The sequence below is a fragment of the Agelaius tricolor genome, unplaced genomic scaffold (genome assembly GCF_023055355.1).
Source record: "Agelaius tricolor isolate 1412-34295 unplaced genomic scaffold, bAgeTri1.0.p SCAF_13, whole genome shotgun sequence".
Taxonomy (NCBI): Eukaryota; Metazoa; Chordata; class Aves; order Passeriformes; family Icteridae; genus Agelaius; species Agelaius tricolor.
The window spans coordinates 7,566,461-7,588,655 of record NW_027269273.1 but is presented as its reverse complement, the minus strand read 5'-3'; positions in this window follow the sequence as shown (position 1 = coordinate 7,588,655).

Below are 22,195 nucleotides of genomic sequence, written 5' to 3'. Positions count from 1 at the left end.
TCAAATAACATTTTTCAACTGATAACATGCTCCCACATTTAAATTAACCAAACTTTTTACTACACTTCAGTCTATTTTTTCATACAGGTTTAATGCCAGAATAGTTGGGAAAATGAAAGAGTACCTTTTTAACAAAAATATGTGGTTTAGTAATTGCAGCACATGTCAAAGTCAACAATCAAACAGCTCAGGAAATGCAAGGTAATGTTTTCATTCCAATTATTGTTTTCTTAATTTAGCAAATAGGATTTTTGACTGCATTTAAAGAGGAAATCAGCAAAGCAATACTAAATTTTCTGTAGAAGAAAGAGTCATAACTCAGGTTACCACAGAAACAAATTTAAGCACACTGGTGCCACAAATCAAGTAATTAGGCAGAAAGAATAACTTAATGTCTTCAAAAATTAATTATTTATGATACCATGTTATATTTGGGATATAAATATTTATTATCTTGCATTTTCTATACCTTCAACCCTTTCTAATAAAGGGCAATTCAGCCAAGTCCAAGCACTGAACAGTAAGACAATGTGATGTTATATTTGCCTCTCCCTTGAGAAGCAGAAAGCACATTTTAAGTCAAATTACTCCATGCATAGGGAACACTGCAATATTGTGTACCTACAGTCATCCATGGATTACACTCATGTGTAGAGCCAGCAGCAGCCTAATAAATTTAAATAAACTGCCATAAAGTAGTCAGGGGTAGTCTTTTTAGTCTTGCCATACAGTACAGCAAGAAATGTATTGTGTTGTATATTTGCCTTATTACTTAGCTTTTCCTGACAAGAAGCAAGTTTACCTAAACACCAAAAACAGAGAGAACTTTAAGGCTTAAATCCTTATGCTCTTTCAGCTAGACATCAGTAATATCCATTTCTTCAACAACTCACAGTGCAAAGAGTTGTTACTTCCCCTGCAGGACTCTAATCTGATAAGGAGCCAAGACTCAAGCCAAATCTCAGCAAAAAAAAGAAAAAGAAAAATTCTGTCTTCCTCTTTTTTTTTTCCCCTTGCTCACAGAACATTACCAAACTGGCCTTTAGTATAAGTTCAGCTCACAGAAGTAATTCTTGAAAGCCCATTGGTGGAGAGTGCATTTCCTTCTCCTTTCAGGTTGAAAAGGAAACTTTCTGTGAGTTTACTGTAATGGAGTATTTGTCTGTATCAAAAACACCCTGACCTCTCCAGCCACAAGATTAAATACCAGCAGCCCACTCTGTCACTAGTTCACTATTAGGAAATTACATGGGAGGAAAGACACAACATAAAATTCACAGGGAGAAAAATAGAAAAAAAAAAAGACATCGGTAGTGGTGGGAGTGAATGAACAAGCTTAATAATGAAGCCAGTAAAAAGGAAAATACCCTCTGGCCAATTGATAATAAAAGGTTACTTGAGGCAAAGGGTCAGATCCTGAGCAGTGCAAACTGGCCCAGCTTCTCCAACCTCAGCAGAGCAACAGTGATTTACAGCAGCTGCAAAAAGCCCCAGGAGACAGAAAAACCCAGCTATAAAAATGGAACTGGAGGCCCACATTTTGAAAAGCTTCCACTCACTTTTAGCACCAGACTGAGGTACAGAGGTGACTCTGAGGGTTTGTTTCTGCGGGGGAGCTCCTGTGAAGTAAGCTGAAGTGTGAATTTACACTGCATTTATTCTGGGTCTTAAGTAGGCTGTAAATTCACACCCAACCTATTTTACAGGGATTTCCCCAAGTAGATAAGCCCTAAATTTGCCTCCTAATCATGGAGGTATACAAAATAAATAGATGCTTTCAAAACTGCAGAGCCACAAAGGAATCTCTCTCTTGCTTGTAGGGGCAAGTGGGTACTGAATAGTATATATTGTATTGTAGTCCTGCAAGTGCATGTGCCCTTCTTTCAACCACAGACCCCCAGGTCCCCTCCAGTTATCTCTCTCAACATCTTTTTAAACCCCTGGATCTGTCCCAGCCTCATGTCAGACTTCCATAGCCCAGCCCCAGGCTTCTCCCTTCCCCACTGCAGTTCCACATATGAAGATCCACATTTCTTTACCTACTCACCCCTGACCCTCAGGGGCAGCAGTAACTCCTCATCCTCGTGCAGAGATGTTGTCTCCTACCAGTTTCCTATTATCAACCTATCTAACCATGCTCTGATCATTCATGCCTCACTCACCCCCAGAACCACTGGATCCCTGGGTTAATGCATGTCCTTTGAAACCTCCTTCAGAGTCATAAGGTTAACTCCATGCCAAGAAATGCCAAGAAGCTGGGTAAGATTATTCACACTTTCTTGGCTGGAAGATGCCTTTACACACAGCCGGATGGGCAGCCAGAGGCCTTTGGCAGGAGCCAAGAGAAAGCAGCTGGTATGGTCACAGCTTCAGCAGGGTCCTCAGGATGGGGATTTGGTCCTCAGCAGGCTAGGGGGACCAGCTTGAATCACACAAGGCCTGGGCTCTTTCCCTGGAGACTCCCTTTCCCTGGGAGGGACAGTGAGGCTGTAGTGGAGCAGAGCATTTATGCCTTGACTAACCTGGGCCAGTGCACTACTTGAACAGCTGCCTGTGCTGGCTCAGGTGTCAACCAAGTCCCACCTGTGGCCATATCACTCTAATACAGTGACAGCACTGTATCCTGAAGGATCCTTTCCAATAAGTCAATTTAGCAATATTCTCTGTCACCTGAAGCAAACACCAGGTTTCTCAAAAGCAACCTGGAATGCTTTCCTTCGGTGAAATGCCTGATTTTGCAAAGCATGCAAGTCTGAAAGTCAGTTAACACTTAAAAGTTTGAATTTTCAGGGTATAATTTCTTTCATTTGTAGCTTTCCCAAGCTATAGATTTCCTGTCTATCGTCTCTCTCTTGGTGTTTAAAACTCCACAGCCAAGCTATTCTAAGTCCTTACTGAGCCTACCACTTATAAGGTAAAAGGATAACCACCAGCATATTCCCTAAACAGGGCAGCCCAGAGAATTCAGTCACCAAAATACATCCAGCAAGGCAAAGGAACAGGGCCCTCTATGTTATTTTAACAACCTATCCCCTGAAATCATTGGCAATACTAATCTATTTATCTTGCAAGTAGACAAATGTATGTGACTTTCCCATGCAATAAAACACTGATTAAACTTACAGCATTTCAGGCAGGTCATATTTCTCAAATGAAAATCAGACTTTATTAACCCTCAAAGGAAATTCCACATAAAAACACAGCATCAAAAAGCCAGAAGCATGTAAGAATTTAGTCTGCATTTCAGTCAAAATTCAGTTATTCCTTTAACTGCTCCAGTTGCAAAGTTTTCAGAAGAACAGTAAGCTGTCCTTAGAAAGCTAGCCAGTAGAAGGACCACTGCTCTCCACTGCACTCCTCCCTACTCTGTCACATTGTAGGGAGGCCTTTATGCCCTGCTAAATGTAAAATATTTTAGAAAAACAAAACCAGGAAACAAACTGGGATTTGGTCAAGAGTTCATGCTAGCTGAATCACTGTGGTGTGGAAACCACCAGCTCTAAAGATGGAAAGTCCGGAGCCATTCATTACCTCAAAGAAAGAAAAGAAAAAAAAAAAAGAAAAAAAGACCCTCAAGACTCATTTAGCTTGCTGGTAAGCTGCTCCAACACCTAAAACATAAAAGAGGCTACCTATTGACAGATGCCTTGATCTTTTTCCTCTTCATCTCTCTCAGAGCACAGCCAGCAATTTGATCTGCTCCACAGTTTTTCATATTGGGTGCAGCGAGAATTGTTTAAATGTCACTCCCTGACTCAACATGCAGAAATGCTGTAGGGTCAGAGCACTGCTTCTTCCCTCCACATCCTGCACCTATTGCCCTCTTCAGCCTTTCCCAAAGGGAAAATATCTACATATTTTACAGATTGAATATGGCCAGTTTCTAAGTAGAAATCCATTCAGACTCCTCTGGATTGCCTTGGAACCTCTCACATAACAAGAGGAAATATTGCTCAGAAGCAATTAAAGACAACTGTTCTTGGACAGATAACGGGCACATTTAGGGAGGCATCACAGCCATTTTGAAAGAGGCCTGGAAAATCTTAACATTGTTAAAATGTGTATTCACAGCTGCTGATAAGATCTAGTAACGATGTCTGTGTTGTGCCGGTGCATTTCATCGCCTTTCACAAGCCAAAATCTTACCAGCAAATCATTTCAGCAAACTTTAAAAGGCAGTGCTGTGCCCAATGCTTGTAGGAAGAACAGTTCTTGACAAGCTCACCATAAATTTTTCACTTTCCTTGTTTCCAAAGTACTGGCATACAGAAACACACTATACTTAGGCACTAAATACATTTGTCTCAGCTAACCATCACATTATTTGACATAATGCTGTCACTAAAGCCAAGAATCCTATCTTCTTCCAGACTCACCTGAATGCTGTGCAGCCTTTTGTCCATTCTGGATGGGGTGACCAAGAGCTGCAGCACAAAGGGGATGAACCTGTGCTGCAGAACCAGAGAGCTGGTCCAAAGGCTAAATATTGTAACATGAGGAAACCTAGGATCAGCAGTTCTGCAACATATTTCCTTACACAGACTTATCTCCATCATTTATTCTCTCTGTGCCCCCGCTCTGTAAAATGGTACTTTTATATAACAGTCTCTGTGAGAATATGGTATGAAGTGGCACATTGACAGGGAACATGGAAATACCTCTGAATCTATAACTCTACATTACCAATCAGTCATCTTAAACACCCAAAAATGAATGATTCCAGAGAATGTTACAGTGGAAGTGACTCACAAAAGACTGAAGAATCAACATTCTCCTGAACTGAATTCAGTTTTGTGAGTGTAAGCTTTAAAGGGTTCATTTACCATAGTGATTCCATTTGGAAAGCAGTCTTTAAAAATTATAAGCATCTTTCTACAGAGTAAACTGCCAGCTAGCAGCAATGTTATTTCATAGCACTGGTGTCAATGACCATGGAAGCCTTCCAACTCAGCAAAGTATGTTCCATGATGTCTTGAGAAAAAGATATATAAAAACAGCACAATCAAAAGCCTGTTGTGGATTAGTTTTGCACACTTAATGGAGCTGGTGCTACAAAGTACTTCTAGCCCTATCAAAATTTCACAGGCAATATGTCAGAAGACAAACCATCCTAAAATACTAAATCACAGTACACTTCAGATATGCACCAACTTTACCTACAGAGGCTTGCATCAACCAATGCATCAGTCTCCCTTTCTCTTTCTTGCAGGGCTTATAAGGCATGACAGCTCCTGGTGACCTCCTCTGGTGCCCTGGTCCTCTGGACTCTCACTGCTTTCAGCTCCACGTGCTGCCAGCACCTGTAACATGAAACAATACATTCTGAGTACTCCCTTTGCCCCCTCCCATTACACTGGTGTTCAAGCTTGGAGAAGCAGTGTGATTCTGAAGCCAGAATGCCCCACTTACTGTGCAGCTCCCAAGCACAGAGCAGATTGCTTTCAGATGCAACTAAGCTGTAAGAGGTACCCCAGCAGCACAGGAAAAGCACACAGGCCCCACATGGTGTGCAGGCCAGGGGAGCTCACAGAGCTGCAGCTCTCCAGGCCCACTCCTAGCTCCTACTACCATCACTTGTGCAGAAATTGCCTTGGAGTATCAGACATTCTTTCTCCTCCGGGCGAACTTAACAAACCTTTTCTACTCTCATCCAACCCCCCAAAAAACCAGCTTGATGACTGTCTTTTCAGACATTTACTCAGCCAGCATCTCCAGTGGATCATAACATCTGAATTATTATATTTTTGGACCAGTCATTAAAATTGTCATTGTTTAGGTTCTTGCCCATCTGCCAGTATTCTGTCACTCACCTCTTCCCTTTTACCTACTTCTGCTCTTGGACTTACTTGTCCTGTTATTATGATTTTAGCTATGACTAACATCAAATTAATCTGAAGTAACACAATTTTCTGTGATTTCTTAGATTTCATGTGACTGAATTTCTACGTGAGTTCCACCAGCACAAGCTGAACCTTCACATTACCTACAGAGAAATCATGTCCTTTTCTCTCTCCATTAACTGCAGCCTCTCTCTGTGGGCTAACCCAGGACACACAGAACTGAATGGAAGGACCTCAGCTGACTGCAAGAGGCAGTCCCCTAAATGCACTTAATGAAGTCATTCAAACAACTGATGCTATTTATGTTGAATTTCATGACTATATGACATTCAGAGATAACCATGTATGTTCTGTGTCTTTAGCAAATACATTTTTCCTATTATACATTCTGAAAAAAATACTGGTTTTGTTCTAATGTAATTTTAAGAATCAAATTTATATACAAGACCTTTAGAAAACAGAGACCCACCTCTAAATGCAAAGAACAAACATTTGCATTACCTATTTATATTAAAATATGCAGAAATTTCCAAAGTATTCAGTCAACTTATAAATTTTTATAACTTCTTAGAATTGTTAACATTTTTTTAACACACAGCATTATTTCAGCTTTGTAGAAGGCTCAATAACAATCTTTCTGGTCTGGAAAAAAAGGAAAGAACATTATAATAAAGAATGCAGAATAAATAAAAACAAAACAGTACAAGCCGTACATCCACGCATACAAAGACAACTTTCATGGTGAGCTATAAGCAAGTATAATAACACAATGTGCTGCATGTTGATTTCACCAGTGAAAAGAATTTCTCCAGTTATTGAAGACTTTCCTGGCAGAATTTCAGAAAAAAAAATTCTGACATTCTCCCAATCTGACTTCTGTGCAATGCAAGTCATGCACATTTTAAATACCGATGAATAATACTGCCTTTCTTCTGAGAACTGTTAACAGCTGTAGAAACTATTATAGCCTGCTTAAAATCATGTCTCTGTAGTCAATACTCTCCAGACACTTAGCAATACTAAAGCTATTCCTGGGACTAAACTAGAATTGCTATGTGAGTACAAAGTTTGATTTATGTTGAAATGAAACAACAAACATCTGATCTTTCCTTTTTTTAAATAGCCATTCACATAAACACAAGAATCAGCTGCATAACTAGAAAGCGATGTACCAAATTTACAGAAATTGGACAAAGGAGGACCACCCACAGTTACCTTCAAAAAGAAAAGATTTGTGAAAGGGTGAAAGATGGCTGGTTAAGATACTTTGTACAGCCATGGCCACCCTAATGTCTTCGTGGTGAGGCTGTGGTGTACGAGTGTTGTTTCATGAATCTGGTTTTTCAAGTTTTCTGAAATACACAAAATTATCAGCAGCCCAGTCCAATATCTTGGCAATGCTCATCACCAGCTGCTCTCAGATAGATCACAGGCACAGTGGACTGCATAATAAAATCATCCAGATGCACTCAAGAGGAAGTCAAAATCTCTGTGTACTAACATTATTTTTTCACATCACAGAGCACAGGTGGGACCAGGAGAAATGCTCTGTTGTGGCTACTCCGACATTTTTGAAATCATGACTGGAAAAAAGAGACAAAACACAAGTAGAACAAGTGCAAACCTCAAAAGGCATAAGATTTCAGATTATGTTCTATAGATTCATCTATATTACTAAGATTCCTCATTCTAACAAACTGCCACCAAAATTCCTTTTTCTTTTACACATCTTCACCTTGCAAGAAATAAAAACACCTAGGTAAATATTATCAGATTTTTGAGGGTTTGTGGTCTCTGACAAAGACAGCAAATAATTTGACTAGTAACAATTAAATAGTAACAATAATAAAGTGAGGATTAAGCTAATTGCAAGACTCTCTTCCTCTAGAAGAGTATCATAAATCAATCAAGAAGCCTTAAGCAGCTCCAAATTAATTCTCCAGCTTCTTCTAGATTAATTTTAAATCTTTAGCTCTTAAGGTATCTAGAAAGGTGAAAGATAAGCTAATTGTTCATCTCATTATTAGTTTTTCTTCAGTCAGTAAGTTACCTTCTTTATAGCATCACACTTCATCTTCTAATCAGAGCTTTCACGGCGGTTTTGTGGTATTACCAGTATGGCACAGGGACACCCCCACCTTCTCCAGCAGACATGCAAGTAGCAGAATAACCTGTGTGCCTTTCTGCTGCCCCAGGTGCCATCAAACACAGCTCTCCACACAGCCCCGCGCTTGCCTGGGGAAAACATGACTATGGTATCAGTGCTGCTTTTCAAAAAGCTGCTGTTGGTTCCCCCAGTAACATTTACCAGGCATGACTGGCGCAGGTGCCCAAGGATGGAAACTCACTGTCACTAACACCTGACTTGCCCACCCCCGCTGGAATGGGACTGAGCGAGACTGAGGACTCCAGAGGCAAAACAAAGCTTGAAATTCCAAATGCAGACTAAGACAGGGCAGAAATGCTGTCATCCTCTCTACTTTCAGGTCAAATTCAAGTTGTGTGCTCAAGATCCCAGTTTGGCTTTACGAAGTCCTATCTCAGGCTGCTCCAAACGCCTCTGCTTTTCTTCCTCCCTACTCACTCTGCTCTTCTCGCTCTTTTTGTCCTTGCGTGTCTCCTTTTCTCCTCTGTGCTGTGAGCCTTAACCCATGCTGCTCTCTGGGCTAAGATCTCCCCCTCTGGGAAGGCTTTGGATGTCCTATCTCAATAAATTTGGGATAACACTCAAATTTAATGGGAGTAAAGCTGACCCATATCATTGGGTCATCATTGGCTCTCTGGCCAAGCATCCCCTGTCCTTCCTCTTGCCTCATCCTGTCTTTATTTAGTGTCTGTAACTTTTCCCTTCTTCCCCTTAGCTGTTGGCCTGCACTTCATATTTGCCAATTTTGCCACACTCATACATACCAAGTTGTTAGACTTTCCCTTACTTTGTCTATAAAATGATGTCTATTCAATGTTTTCCCATAACAATGGAAAGAGAAGATCAATTTACAACACTAAAGGAAAGAAAAAGTGTGCACATAAGCAGGAAGAGAACAACTATTTTCTTAAATTGTAATAGGCAACTAAGGAACTGCTTTTTTTCAAAATCGCTGATCATATACAAGGCAAAAAGGCATTTTTTAGAAAAAAGCATAAGAAAGGCACCAAGGTGCCTTTCTAGAGACTATCATATCCTTTGGCTTGGGAATTTCAGCTGGACTCTGTCTCTTAATTCAGTGCAGTTACAAGGTAATTCTGCAAGTACAATCCTCTAGGGACTGCAAATGAAAATAAAAGTCATGTTCAAATCAACTGATTTCAAGGATGACGTATTTGAAATTAAGGCACCAGGGAACCAAAAAGCCATGCAAAACTTACAAAATAAGCAGAAATCATGGAGCCAGGAAATTCTCACAGGTATAACAGCAACCTGGATCAGCTAAACTCAGCGGTCAGTAGTTCCACTGAATATAGTAAGAAGAATTAGGCTGTGAGTTAAGAGATCGGATAATTTGTAATGGGAGGCTAACAGTGGACCACATGGAAAATTAAGTGGTTTGGAATGCAGACAAGCTTAGAGAGAGGGTGAAGCAATGGCTGTTTTGAGAACCCCTATTGGGCACTGCTATAGAGTGCTAATAACATATCAAATGCACTAACAGCTGCAACACAGGCAGAGGGAGTCAAACGACCTTACATAATGATATAAAAAAGTGATTTCACCCATCACAAAAAAGAAATGTAACAGAAAAATCTCTAGCATGTAGGCATAAGTGTGAGAACAGATCTTCCCAGCAATGGATCAGGAAGATCTGATCTTTGGCACTATTTCCAGAATGACAAAACGTTTAGACACGTTACTTCTTTACCTGTCTGTGGGTAGCAAAGTCACTGATAACTGAAAAACTCTTAAGCAACCTTCTGAGCTGTTTCCTATTGCAATCATTGTACATTGACTGCTCAGAACTGAATGGTGCCTGGTATCATTATTCCAAAACATGTAACTATCCATCCAGATATTTACACTGCCTCTCTCCTACTGCAGAGAGACTACAAATACGAGCACACAGGGGCAAACAATACTATTAACACTTCTTGCTTTGGCTGGTATTGCTGTGTTAGGGCAGTCCACGGGCAGGTGCTGTCGTTTCTGACAAGCCTGTTGGGTAACAGCGACAGGAATCTGTCAGATGCAGCCCACACACAGGATGTGTCCCGCACAGCGTGCTGACCTCCTCCAAAGAAGTTTCATTTTAGAATTCTACGGAACATGTTACAAATACCAGCTGGCAATGTGCGATGTATCAGAGGGAAAGGGAAAGGCGCGAGGGGCAGTACAAACAGCAAGGGACGCCCTCCGAGGGCAGCAGGGGGCTTTGCTGGAGCCCGCTGTGTGCGCGCTCGGAGGAACAGGCGGGATCTGTGTGACACAGGAACGGGATCTGTGTGACACAGGGACACCTGGCCCGGCAAACAAGGAAATGCGCAAAGGCACTTCTGCGCTTCTCCTGCAATTCCCAGACTCTGCAGTTGCCAGAAGATTAGTGCTGTCTTAAAGACAACTCAAGAAGCTTCAGGTTTTGCCAAGAATAAACCTAGTAATAAAAAAACGGATAAAGAATAAGTGTCCTTACCTTCACAGGATCATATTCACACCACAAGCAACCCCTTCTTCCCCAGGAAAAACCCTTGTCAGTGCACAAGATGTCAAAGGCCTTGCACATTGCCTCACTACAACGTCACAGCCCTCTTCTGCCACCTCTTCTTCCCAGGACAGCGCAGATCTGAGGGACCTACTTACTCCTGATTTCTGCCTTCTTTACACCACGTGAGGTGAGAAGCTGATGGAGATGAACAACCACTCACACCTCCTAGGCAGACAATAAAATATCAAAGGCTCCCAACTAGTAGAAGAGCCTTTGCACACCCAGCCATGACAGCTCAGAGTGCTTCTGCTCCCATGCAAGAGGCTACCAGATCCACAGGAGAGCTTTAAACTTTAATTATCAGACCACCCACCTGAGCCTATGAAAAAAATATGTGTCCTCTGTCTCCCACCCTGTTGCGAGCATGCTTCCCACTACCGGAGAGGGACTGACTGGATAGGTGTCAATACTTGAGCTACACAAATATATCTGGGAGAGCATTCCAGCAGCATGCTGAGAGCTTGGGTTCAGTATGGTATGCAACAAATAATGGCATAAATAAATACAAATTAAAACAAAAAAGTTTAAGAAAAAAAGTCCCTGACACTATGATTTTGCTTTTGAAAATTGTATTAAGACCGGTGCAGAAACTATTAGCAAAGAAGAGATTTGTGAACACCAACAAAATGATTCACCAATCCCTCAGTAGGAAGTGGTAACATTGCATCACATCTTCATGAGAATGGCAGAAGAGATGCATTGTTTCACAGGACAGTGAAGTGCTGTATTTTCCAAAATAAAAGCATTAAATCTGCAAGTGTGTATGACAAATGAGAGGAGAAAAATTGTCTGGGCAGTGACAATCAGATGCTTGTAAACACTACTGAACATTTACAATCTGGTCTGGCATAAACTGCATGCTGAGAGTATTGTACAAATTATACCCACAGTCCAACCAGATTCTTTTCTATCTGATCCATCACTTCTTGCTTAATCCCTCAAGCCAAAACCAGTTAAGTCCTTTCCTGCTCCTTGTTCAGCAGCCATATAGTGAGTGTGTTCTCACATTCTCTTACCTAACTCAGTCCCACGCTCTCTGACCCACATGGCTGCATCTCAGAACAGGCACTCAGCCTTGCCAGGCATTTATACACCTTAGCAGTACACCTGCTCCTACCCTTTGCCATGCCCAGCATCATTACCCAGGTGCTCCAGTGCTTCTTATATCAAAAGACTGCTGCACAGCCAGGTGGCCTAGGAACCCCAAAGCTCTCCCAACCCCTGTGTTACACAGATTTTTGCCTTGTGGCTCACACTAAGGAGAAGCTGAATACACATATGAGGCTGCTAGGGAGGCAGAGAGCAAGGAAGTTTTAGGTTTCAGCATGTATGCTACATGTCTTCAAGGATGACACACAGGGTAACAGGTTTTTTAGTTCTTAGAACTGTACCTCGTGTTGGACATGCTCTCTGGAGTTGTGCTGGGAGGTATTAGCTTGTCAGCACCTCAAAGCCCTAAGCATGCTGCACTCTGCCATGCCTTTTAATTAATGATCTGCTCCTTGTACAGCAGGCAGCAGGAGGCTTTCAGCTACATAACTACTGAACTGACAATGACAAGCTGGCATCACCCAGATTAAGAGGATTTTCTTTCTTTTAATCTTCCTTCTCCTCAGCCTGCTCTATGTTCCAAGAGGTCAAAGTACTATCCCTCCAGTTCACTTAACAGTGATGCTTCTCCCTCAGCTACAACTCTTCTCTCAAAACCCTACACTTAAAGCACCTGACATCAGCAGCCCCAAGCATTAAGACAATAAAACTTGTGTTGCTTTCCTCCCCAGCCTGCTGCCCACCTGTGCCAGAGACAGGGGACACTTTGAATCCAGGGAATTGCCACAGAAGCGAATGGTAAATTTTTGACTCACTTATTTTCTCCAAAATTCCTTTAACTCTGCAGGAAGACTGGCGGGTCTGTTGCTATGCAGATCTGGTGGCCCACAGCATGCCAGAGGCTGCTGTCAAATCAAGGCTTTAGGAGCAATCACAGAGCAGCAGGCACATCCAAACAGCACTGGAGAAGTCATCTGCAAGGAAGAGCAAGTCCCATGCCATGTAACATGAAAGCAAGTAATAAGTATTTATTCCGCTATCACTCCTAAACTCTTGGGGACTGGGACTTTTTTATGCAACTCATATCCTCCAATCTAGTAACCTCAGTTCCCTGGAGACTGGTGCTGTAGGACACACAGACAGGGCTGAGAGCTGAGAAGCTCTGGGATTTCTGATGTATCCAGCCACACTGGGAGCCAGCCAGAGCAATGCAGGACTCCTCATGCAATCCATCTGCTTCCCTGGGTTCACCTAGAAAAGCAAACCACCAGCCCTCCAGCTCAGCCCTCAGTTACATGAAGCAGCAGAGTGGAAGGAAAGCTGCTCTCTTTATTTCAGCAGTGCCCACAGGCTCTGGTGCACTGACCGACAGTTCCTGTCCCGCAGAGCTGCATCTAAAATAACAAACAGCCAAAGGGAGGACACACACACCAACAGGAAACTTGACTGAGATTTTTCTGGGTGGTGGAGAATGAGTGACTATATTCTTGATACAGTTGCAGGCAAGACCTCAGGGGTCTTGAGAAACAAAATGGAAATGCCACTTGCTTTAGACAAACACACAAAGCACTGGCCCTGATTTTCCACTGGTGACCCTTACATAATATCCACATAAACCAAACAATTTTCACATTTACTCCTCGTACAATTAAAAAAGAAGATAATCTAATTTTCTATTTGGTTTGGAGAAAAAGCTACTGCTTTTGGCATACAGAAGCATAAGTAACCTGTTACAAGCATTTTAGAGAACATCTCCGTTTGGTGAACATATTCCCTCAAGTTATTTCTATGATCTAAGTGAGCAGCAAGTGCTGTACTCATCTCTTTCAAAATTATCCACTATCATCAGCTAATGAGTCCTGCATTACAAATTCCATCCAAAAAGCCTCCTTGTTGTGCATGCACAGCACGTCACTAAAGTCATGGAGACATTCCCCAGACAGAGGAGACTGAAATAGATCAGACACCCATTCCGTAACGATTACCTGGAAAAGTGAATGTTTCCTTTCTTCTGTGTATTATAAGACCTCATGTACCACAGGAACAGAAGCTTAAAGGCCACACAGTACTTTCACTTCATGTGTGCATCTTCCACTGATGTCAACTGGAATGAGTGTGAGCATCTAATTCTCAGCCAATGTAACTTCTGCCAGGAACTACTTTCAAACATACCCCATCAACTCTGGGCTCACACTTGTATCCCAATAAAATTTCCCATCTCTCCACACCATCAAGACTTGTACTAAAAAGTGGCAATATTTAGCTTGTGCAAGTAAAACTTACTTTATCAAATACTGGAGGCTCTTTGAAAGCTGAAAGCACTTACAGATCTTAGCTCCAGGAAAAACATTCTCTGCTCTCCAGTTTCAAATGGGATGGCCACATTTCTAGGCATGAGGACAGCTGATAACTTATGGTGAGATTACCACAGGTCAAGAATTTAACAAAATGAGGATGGTTTAAGCCATCTTCAGCACATGACTTCTGCATAAAGAGCAGAGTTCCTGGAGTTCAGCTGGTTCCTGAAGCACAGCTGAAGAGTGGCAGTGTTAAGCTACAGCATCACAGCTGATTCTAATTGTCTCTTATATTCTAAAAGCTAAACTATCCTTGTTCCAAGGCATGGGTCAAAATACTGCAAAAAATGCAGGTCATGGATGAGAAGAAAGGTTATTTTGGACTTCTTAGACTTCTCACAGTTTTCAGTTTCTGCAGATAGATTTAACCAATTTCATCATTTTGGTTACATCAGAACATCTTTATATCAGAACAACCGACTTTTTGTTATCAAGCCCCTTTTTTAATTCTAGCTATATGCCATTCCCTTGAACTCAAATAGCTCCGACTCACACATAAAGATTGAGATGAGATAATGGAAATAAAAGATAATGAATCAACTGGTTTTGTACACAAAATAAGCATCTGTAATTACAAAGCAGTCAACACACTGACTCTGACTTGAGTTCCATTACACACTGGCCCCTTGGGATCCCAGGACTTAAAATCACCTTTGCTCTCTCTGTCACAGGTCAAGTATAGCTCAGCCAAACCAGGAGATTTGTGCCAAACAGTTTGTATTTCCAACAATTAAATATTGAATTCTTCTTTTGGGAGTCATTCAGAAGTCAGGCTTACACAATTATTTGCCTACACAGCCACTTTATTTCAGCCTCTAATACAAAAAGCTATTAACAGTTGGCCAGATTCTGTTCTCATTTGTCCAAGTTTGTCCCAAAACCTTGTCATTTTCCTTAAGATCAGTGGAGCCAGAGTTTCATATCATACATGGGAGAGCACCACCCCTTTTTCACTGAGGCAGCTTACATAGCCAGTGAGTTGTGTGCCTGTGGCACATGTGACCTGAAGGTTTCTGTTCTGTGGCACAGGCCACCAGTTCTGCTCACTGTTCTTCTAACTCTTCTGCAGCCTCACCATATCCCTCATGGTCTTAATTTTAAATGGACTCTGTTTCACTGACAGACCAGAGCACATTACTTATTCCCTTAATTCACTGGATTTACCAGAAGGACACTAGCTGAGTACCACTGAACAAAAGGCAAATTTGTTTCTACAGTGTATTTACACAAAATAAAATGAACCAATCAAGCAAACAAACTGTACACAACGTTCCCTATTATGAACTGAAACCAGAAGAAACTCTCCTCAGTATTTCCAGTACTTTATGAAAGCACCAGGACAAGGGCACTGGGAAACAAGCATGCTGCTGCCAGTCCATTACAACGAGCACAAGAGCATGCACAGCCAGCCTGAGAGAACAGAAATCTCAATTGCACTGCTCTGCATGCCCACAACAGCTGGGTTAGGAGTCACTGCTCTGCTCTTCTACAGACACAGTGTTTGGAAGTGCATCACCATTGCTTTGTGCTTCTATTTCTTTCTGGTAATTAATAAAGCGATTCCCAGTTATAAGAAATGTGAGCATTTGTGACCATGATGAGGTTCATGAAGGTACAGCCCTTGGTAAGCAACACACACAGAGCTGTGGCTGAGCAAGCTCTTGGTGCTCCCATCAGGCAGTCTGACCTCAGACTGGAGGCACACAGCACCCCATGCAGCACCATCCTGCAGCACTGTGTGCCCTGCAGATTTCTGCCACCTTGTGTGAGCACACAGCCTGAGAGGCAAACTCCCCCAAACACCTCCCTTGAATAAAGGGAAAAGTAACTTATTTCACAAATACAAGGCACACTGAATCACCCCAGCCTGACTACTGATCCATGCCAAATAAATAGTGCTAGTTTCAAGGAGCTCCTTCTGACACCCTTCCACTGAATAATTTAATTGAAGGGAAAAACTTGACGTGTCACAGCACAGTATCTCTGATGCTAATTCACATGTCTTTTTTTTCCCTATTAGAATACATGGAAGCAGAAGGTTGTCACATTTTTCAAGAAAAAATGCTAATAAGTGGGTCTTAGCTCTCTGGTAAGCCTGGAAAACAAGGCAAGGGGTGAGCCAGCTCCTCTGTGCACAATCCCCCAGTGACTCAACCAGAGCATACCTACATGAGGCAGGAACCCAGAAGGGAATCTGATAATTGTGTTCCAAGTGTGCACAGCCAGATTTGTAAACAGAAAACATGGTCACTGTGTTTGAAATGGAGTATTATCATCTCAATAAAGCAGCAGTAAGAGACTATGCATTCAACATTTTAATTCCCAGGTAAAGCTCCAGTAAAAGCAGAGCAAATTTACAAAACAGCTCTTAAGTGCTTGGAAAGGACATCAGTCAGGCTGCTTGGACAACCTTACCTGCACCTTCTTGTAGAGGGAATGAGTGACTGGATACTGTAATACTGTATTTGCCTAGAGTGTAAATCTAGTAACAGCTTCAGAGCCTTCTGCCTCCAATACCCATATGCTGACACAGCATATATGGGTTACACATATGTTCTATTTAGCACTACGAATACACCAACAAATATACATGCAGATAACCCTGATAAATCAAGTACTCATGTGATTTTTTTTATATTCTCCCAAATATTTGCCACTGTTACTGCAATCCCTTCCAAAGGGAGAAGCACCAGTACAAGTCCAGAAGGTTACATGAATGAGGACCTCACTCCCCCTGCACACCAGGAAGAACTTACACTGTATAATAAGGACAAAGCTTTTAGCAGAACTCAAAAGCCACAAGGACCTACAGCCTATAACAGGAACACAGCAGAAGAGATCAGAGACTTGGTTAGGTGAAAAGAAAGCAAAATGTGCAAAGTTACACAATTGTTTTGTGGACTTAAAATTGTGTTGGCATCTTCATACAGTGCTGTAAATTTAAGTACACACATAAAGATACAAATACAGTTACAACACTGTCATAAGTTCCATGCAAATAGTTCTATATGAGCCAAGTCAACCCCTGTGTGCAAGGCTCTCTGCAGGATCAGGACTGTAACCTATGTACAGAAATGCTGGCAAAATGTGTTTATGTAATATGTAAATAGATAAAGAAAAGTACATTCACACCAACTACTGAGGAAAGAAAACTAATCATTTTTCTACTGCTAAAAGTACTGAATCACTTACCATCTGGTTTGTGAGGGAAAAAACTCAGTCCAACCCAGCTATGAAGAAAATCCTATCTAAAAAAAGTAATCACATGCTAGATCCCCCTAAGTTTAATTTCCAATCATTTTAACACAGAAACATGAAGAATTTTGTTTTTCTGGAGATTAAAAAAGAAAAAAACCAAAAAAAAAAAACCCAAAAAAAAAAAAAAAAAAAAAGCCAAAACAAACCCAAACCAACAGTAAGAAGGATGTGTGGTTTGTTAGGCCCTTCTAGATCCTTCTATGGGAAATAGTAGAAGCTAGTTTTCAGGGGAAAAGTGGAGTTCCTGCATCAGTTTCTGCTGGAATTCATTCTAATTTTCCAAGAAAAATCTACCACACTTCTGTTACCATGCTGTGAAATGCAAAAGTAACAAAGATATTTAGTATCTGAACTAGCTTGCCATTATACCTTGACAACTTTGTGATGGATCCTCCATCATCCCAAGTTGTACACATGCAGAAGTGGCATGTTACTGACAGGTATATTATTCTACCCTAAAAAGGGCATGTGGTCACATAAATACTCTGAGCATTAAACCACAACCAGCAAAGGTCATGTTTTTGGCTCTGGCAAAGATGAGTCATTTCCAAACTTATGACTGGTCACTTTGCCCTCAAACACACCACCACTATCTTAATTTTTAAAGAAATTAAAATTTTTATATCATCATTTCAATCCACACTTCAAAACCCAGCCTACACACTGCACTGATCTTCCAAAGGCCTTGAACAGCTATTTGTCATGGAATCAAACTTCCCTGTTCCCTCCTTGCCCCATCCCTGCACCACACCAACTCAGCTCTTGATGCTGCCTCTCTGGAACATCCCCCTGACCTCATTCACTGCCATTTCACCCATGCTAGCATCTCTTCCTTCTCTTTTTCCTTGATATTTTTCTCTACTAATTGCCAATGATTTCCAATTGATGTGCTTTGATTTGGAAGGAGTCAGACACTGGTTGTTCTCTCAAAGAGAGAACAGTGCTATGCATGGGTGGCTGTAACAGTTCTGCAGCTCTTGGCCTTTTTCTTCTGCTTCCCTCAGTCCACCTCATTTGCTTCAACAATTGAAAAAAATTTCCTTCCTCCTCACAGAGGCATGGAATCTAACACAGACCATTTACCTACAGAACAGAGAATGATTTTACTGGATTTACCAATTAACCTAAACCTTACAAACCCCAAAAACACTGGAAGAAATTTCCATCCCACTAAATACCTTACCCACTAAGTTTTACCATAAACCTCTTTTGCTGCTGAACACTAAGTCTTTCCATGAAAAAAATATATCTGTTATTTATTTAAAATTGAAAAATATTCTTTGGCTGTTCTTTCCTTAAATTTGTCATTGTTGATTAGCCCTATATAGATCCCCACTGGGATAAACTTGATCCCAAGTCATTAAGAAATTAAGTAGTTCTCTCTCTTGCTGAAAAATGATTCTTAAAATAATGTGTTACATGTATAACCAAAGGCAATTAAGTTACTATGGCTTGACCTGTGTGACAACCATACCCAGTCCTCACTCGTGATTGTGAGAAACAAAGGCTTAGCATCAAGATACTCTATGCTGATGCATTTTTGGCAGTGAGGGAAGGCTATGAGTGAGCAATGTGACTCAGAGGCACAGCAGTAACTCTTTAAGCCACTGACACAGATTACTTTAGACCTTGCTAGTAAGGCTGTTCCAGAGTTGGTGTGTGAGCACTGCTTACCATAGCACAAGCAGTGGCAGTCCCACAGTTGGCACCCTCAGGGACTCAAGAGTTAGTGACCAAACTACTGCTACCTACTGCCAGTTCTTGGGCTCTGAGAGTGGAATCACACCCTAGCCTAAGACAAAAGTGCTCTTTTACTGCACCTATCACACAGCAAGTAAAAGTAAATATGGCACTGAGGTCAGTGATAATGGGAGAACAGACATGCACAGACACAGAGTGTTCCCTCAAGGGAGCAGCTTCCCTCCTCCTCACAGCCAGGGCTGGCCCTCGACAGCCAGTGAGTTCAGAAGGAGTATGGCCATGGCTAACTCACAGCACCCACCACCACAAGCTAACCTTGGCAGCACCACAGACACCAGCACAGACCTGATTCACACCAGTCGAAAGCATCAAGTTGGTGGAGCTGAACTCAGATGATCAGAGTAAGGCTCATTATTCCTGCAAATTCATGCACAGGGAGTTGCATGCTGCACAGCCTTTCCTACTCTGAGTCACTCCAACTCCTGCTCTAGGCTGTTCCGTAGCAAACTGTCAATAAAACCCATCAATGATGTGCTTTACATAGAAACAGTGCATTTAACTGAGGAGCTACAACACATGAAGAGTCAGCAAGGGGTGAATTATGTGGTTCATAGATCCACAGAATGGCCTGGGTAGGGACTGACCTTAAAGATCATCTACATCTAGTTCCAACTCCCCTGCCATGGGCAGACACCTTGCACTACACCAGGATGCTCAGAGCCCAGTTCAGCCTGGCCTTGAACACTTCCAGGGATGGGGCAGCCACTCAGGGAAACCTCCCAGGGCAACCTGTGCAGGGCCTCAACATACCCACAGTAAACACATTTTTCATATCTACTCTAAATCTACTCTCCTTCAAACTGAACCCATTAGCCCTTGTCCTGTCACTACAAGCCTCAGTGAAAAGTCCATCTCCACCCCTCTTGCAGCCTCTCTTCGGGTACTGGAAGGCCACAGTTAGGTCACCCCTATGCCATCCATTGTCCAGGCTGAACAAACCCAATTCCCTCAGCCTTTCCTTACAGGAGGGTTGCTCTGTCCCTCTCATCATCTTGGTTGCCTCCTCTGGATTCTCTCCAGCAGTTAATGGATGCAGGATGCATCTCAGTAAAGAAATGGTAAAGGTGGGTGGGAGTCTTAATGTTGCATAGATCTGCTTGATGTTTGGTATATATATGAACCTAATTCCCCTTTTGATTTCAGTGCAGTTATATCTAGCACTCCCCTGTGTTTCTACTGATAAATAAATTCTCTGATGAAAAATTGATAACCAACTTTCTTTTACATAAGCTTTACTGGAGAGCCAGCAAATATTACAGACATGTTGTTTGTCTTCTCTCCTTTTAGTCCTGTTCTCATCTGAGTCACATTTGGCCAGCATTCCTATCTAGCTCCTCGATTGGTGGCAGCTATTAAAACAACAAAACAAAATACACCTTTGAAGATCCAGTGGCAGGAACAGTGCAAACATGCTCTTGGACAGATTCTTGGATTTTGTCCCATGTAAGTAAATACCTGCAACTGTTGGCAACATCATAACAGAGGTTGGTTTCTGTACTGCCTTATCCAAACCCTGAATCTTGTAAAACATTCTGGGCTTGTGACACAACAGTTAGCAATAGGTAACCACTGACTTGCTACACAAGCAGCTGACATTTTCATCCACTACAGATGGTTTTATCTGATGGTTACAGGGAATTCTAACTTCTCAAAAGAAATTGGGATGATATGGGGAGCAACCCCTAGAGGAAAGCTGGAATTAATCAAGGTGGTTCACAAGCTGTAATATGTAACAGCAACAAAGAAGCAAGAAGTTGTTCACAGTTTGGAGTCCAGGTAGAAAGGGGAGGAGACTGAAAGTAGTGGGATTGGGCAGGAGCAAGCAGCTGTGACACTTCTGGTTCTCTTTCAGTGCGTGGAGAAACAAAACAAACACAGGAGGAGACCAAAACCATAACCCAAACCTGACCTCCCGCTCACTGGTTGTACGATAAAACCTCCAGCTGAACTTTGGTCATTGCATGACCAATGCAATGCAGTCCCAAAGCCTGGCCAAGCAACTACACCATGATTTTTTTTTCTCACATATGCTCAAGATAGTAGAGGCCAGTTAAGAAAATGGCCTTTCAGAAGAAAAAACATGTCAATTTAATTGCCAGCTGGCTGGACAGTTTCCTTTTCTGTTGAGGTTGGTTTGTGGGTTTATTTGAATATCACTGCACTGAAAAAATGTGGGTGTGATACAGGATTTCACTGGAACATTGATATATTTTTGTCTGTATCTCTTAGAAATATCAATCAATACAGCAGTTAAAAACATTGGTGATCATAAGGTGATCAATTACACAAAATATAAACCTCATCCCCAGTTTAACATTGCACCAGAATTGTCCATGTAAAGATGTTCTTAAAATCTTAATAAACATCCTTGTACGTAGAACTTATGATTCATGGTTTACAGAGTGATAAGTAGTGAAAGGGTCAAGAAACTCACCTAATACCACTCAGCAAGGCAAGAGCAAGCTGAGTTCAGACTCAGGATCCTGCTTTTCCCTGCTGATCTTTCCTTCAACTGCAAGTTACTCCAAGCACACAATGTATAACAAATACCAAGCATTTGTTTCCACAAAAGATCTGATTTTTGTGCTGCATAGAAAAAGAATCAGTGTGGCCAAAAGGGAGTATTCTAGCACTCACTTGCAAGCAAAGTGCTATTGTTGGGGTAGGACACAAATAGGTGGGCAAAAAAGAATTTATCATTATCACTGATACTGCCAAAAATTCCAGTGCACATCTTCCCAATTAAACTGCCTGCCCCTGTGAATGGGGCTGAATAGAAGAGCACACTGAACATGGAGCCTTCCAATCCTTCTGCTTCTGACATAATGCCAGTTGCCACCCAATGCAACAGCTAAGTGTCCTCAGCAGTTCATTCCCATGCAGAAAGGCTCACAGACCTTTAAAGACTCTCCCTCTCCCCTTGGGATAATGCTCCCTCATGCCAAGCATCCTGCCACACAGACCTGTTCCTGCCAGGTACAGAAATACACACCCCATCTTCACCCTGTGCTCCCGACGCTGGCACAGGCAAATCACTCAGCACTTAACAAAGAGCTCAAGATTGCAGTGCTTTGCAGCTTCAGGTGGAACTTGAAAGCAGCAAGTCAAAGGAACATCCTTCTCTGTGGAGAGAGATGCAACTATGCCATGACCCGAATTTGCATTCTGTGCACCAAATTTATTTATAGGAAGTAGTTTTGGAAAAAAAGATCCAAGGCACACCTTTGTCTACAGC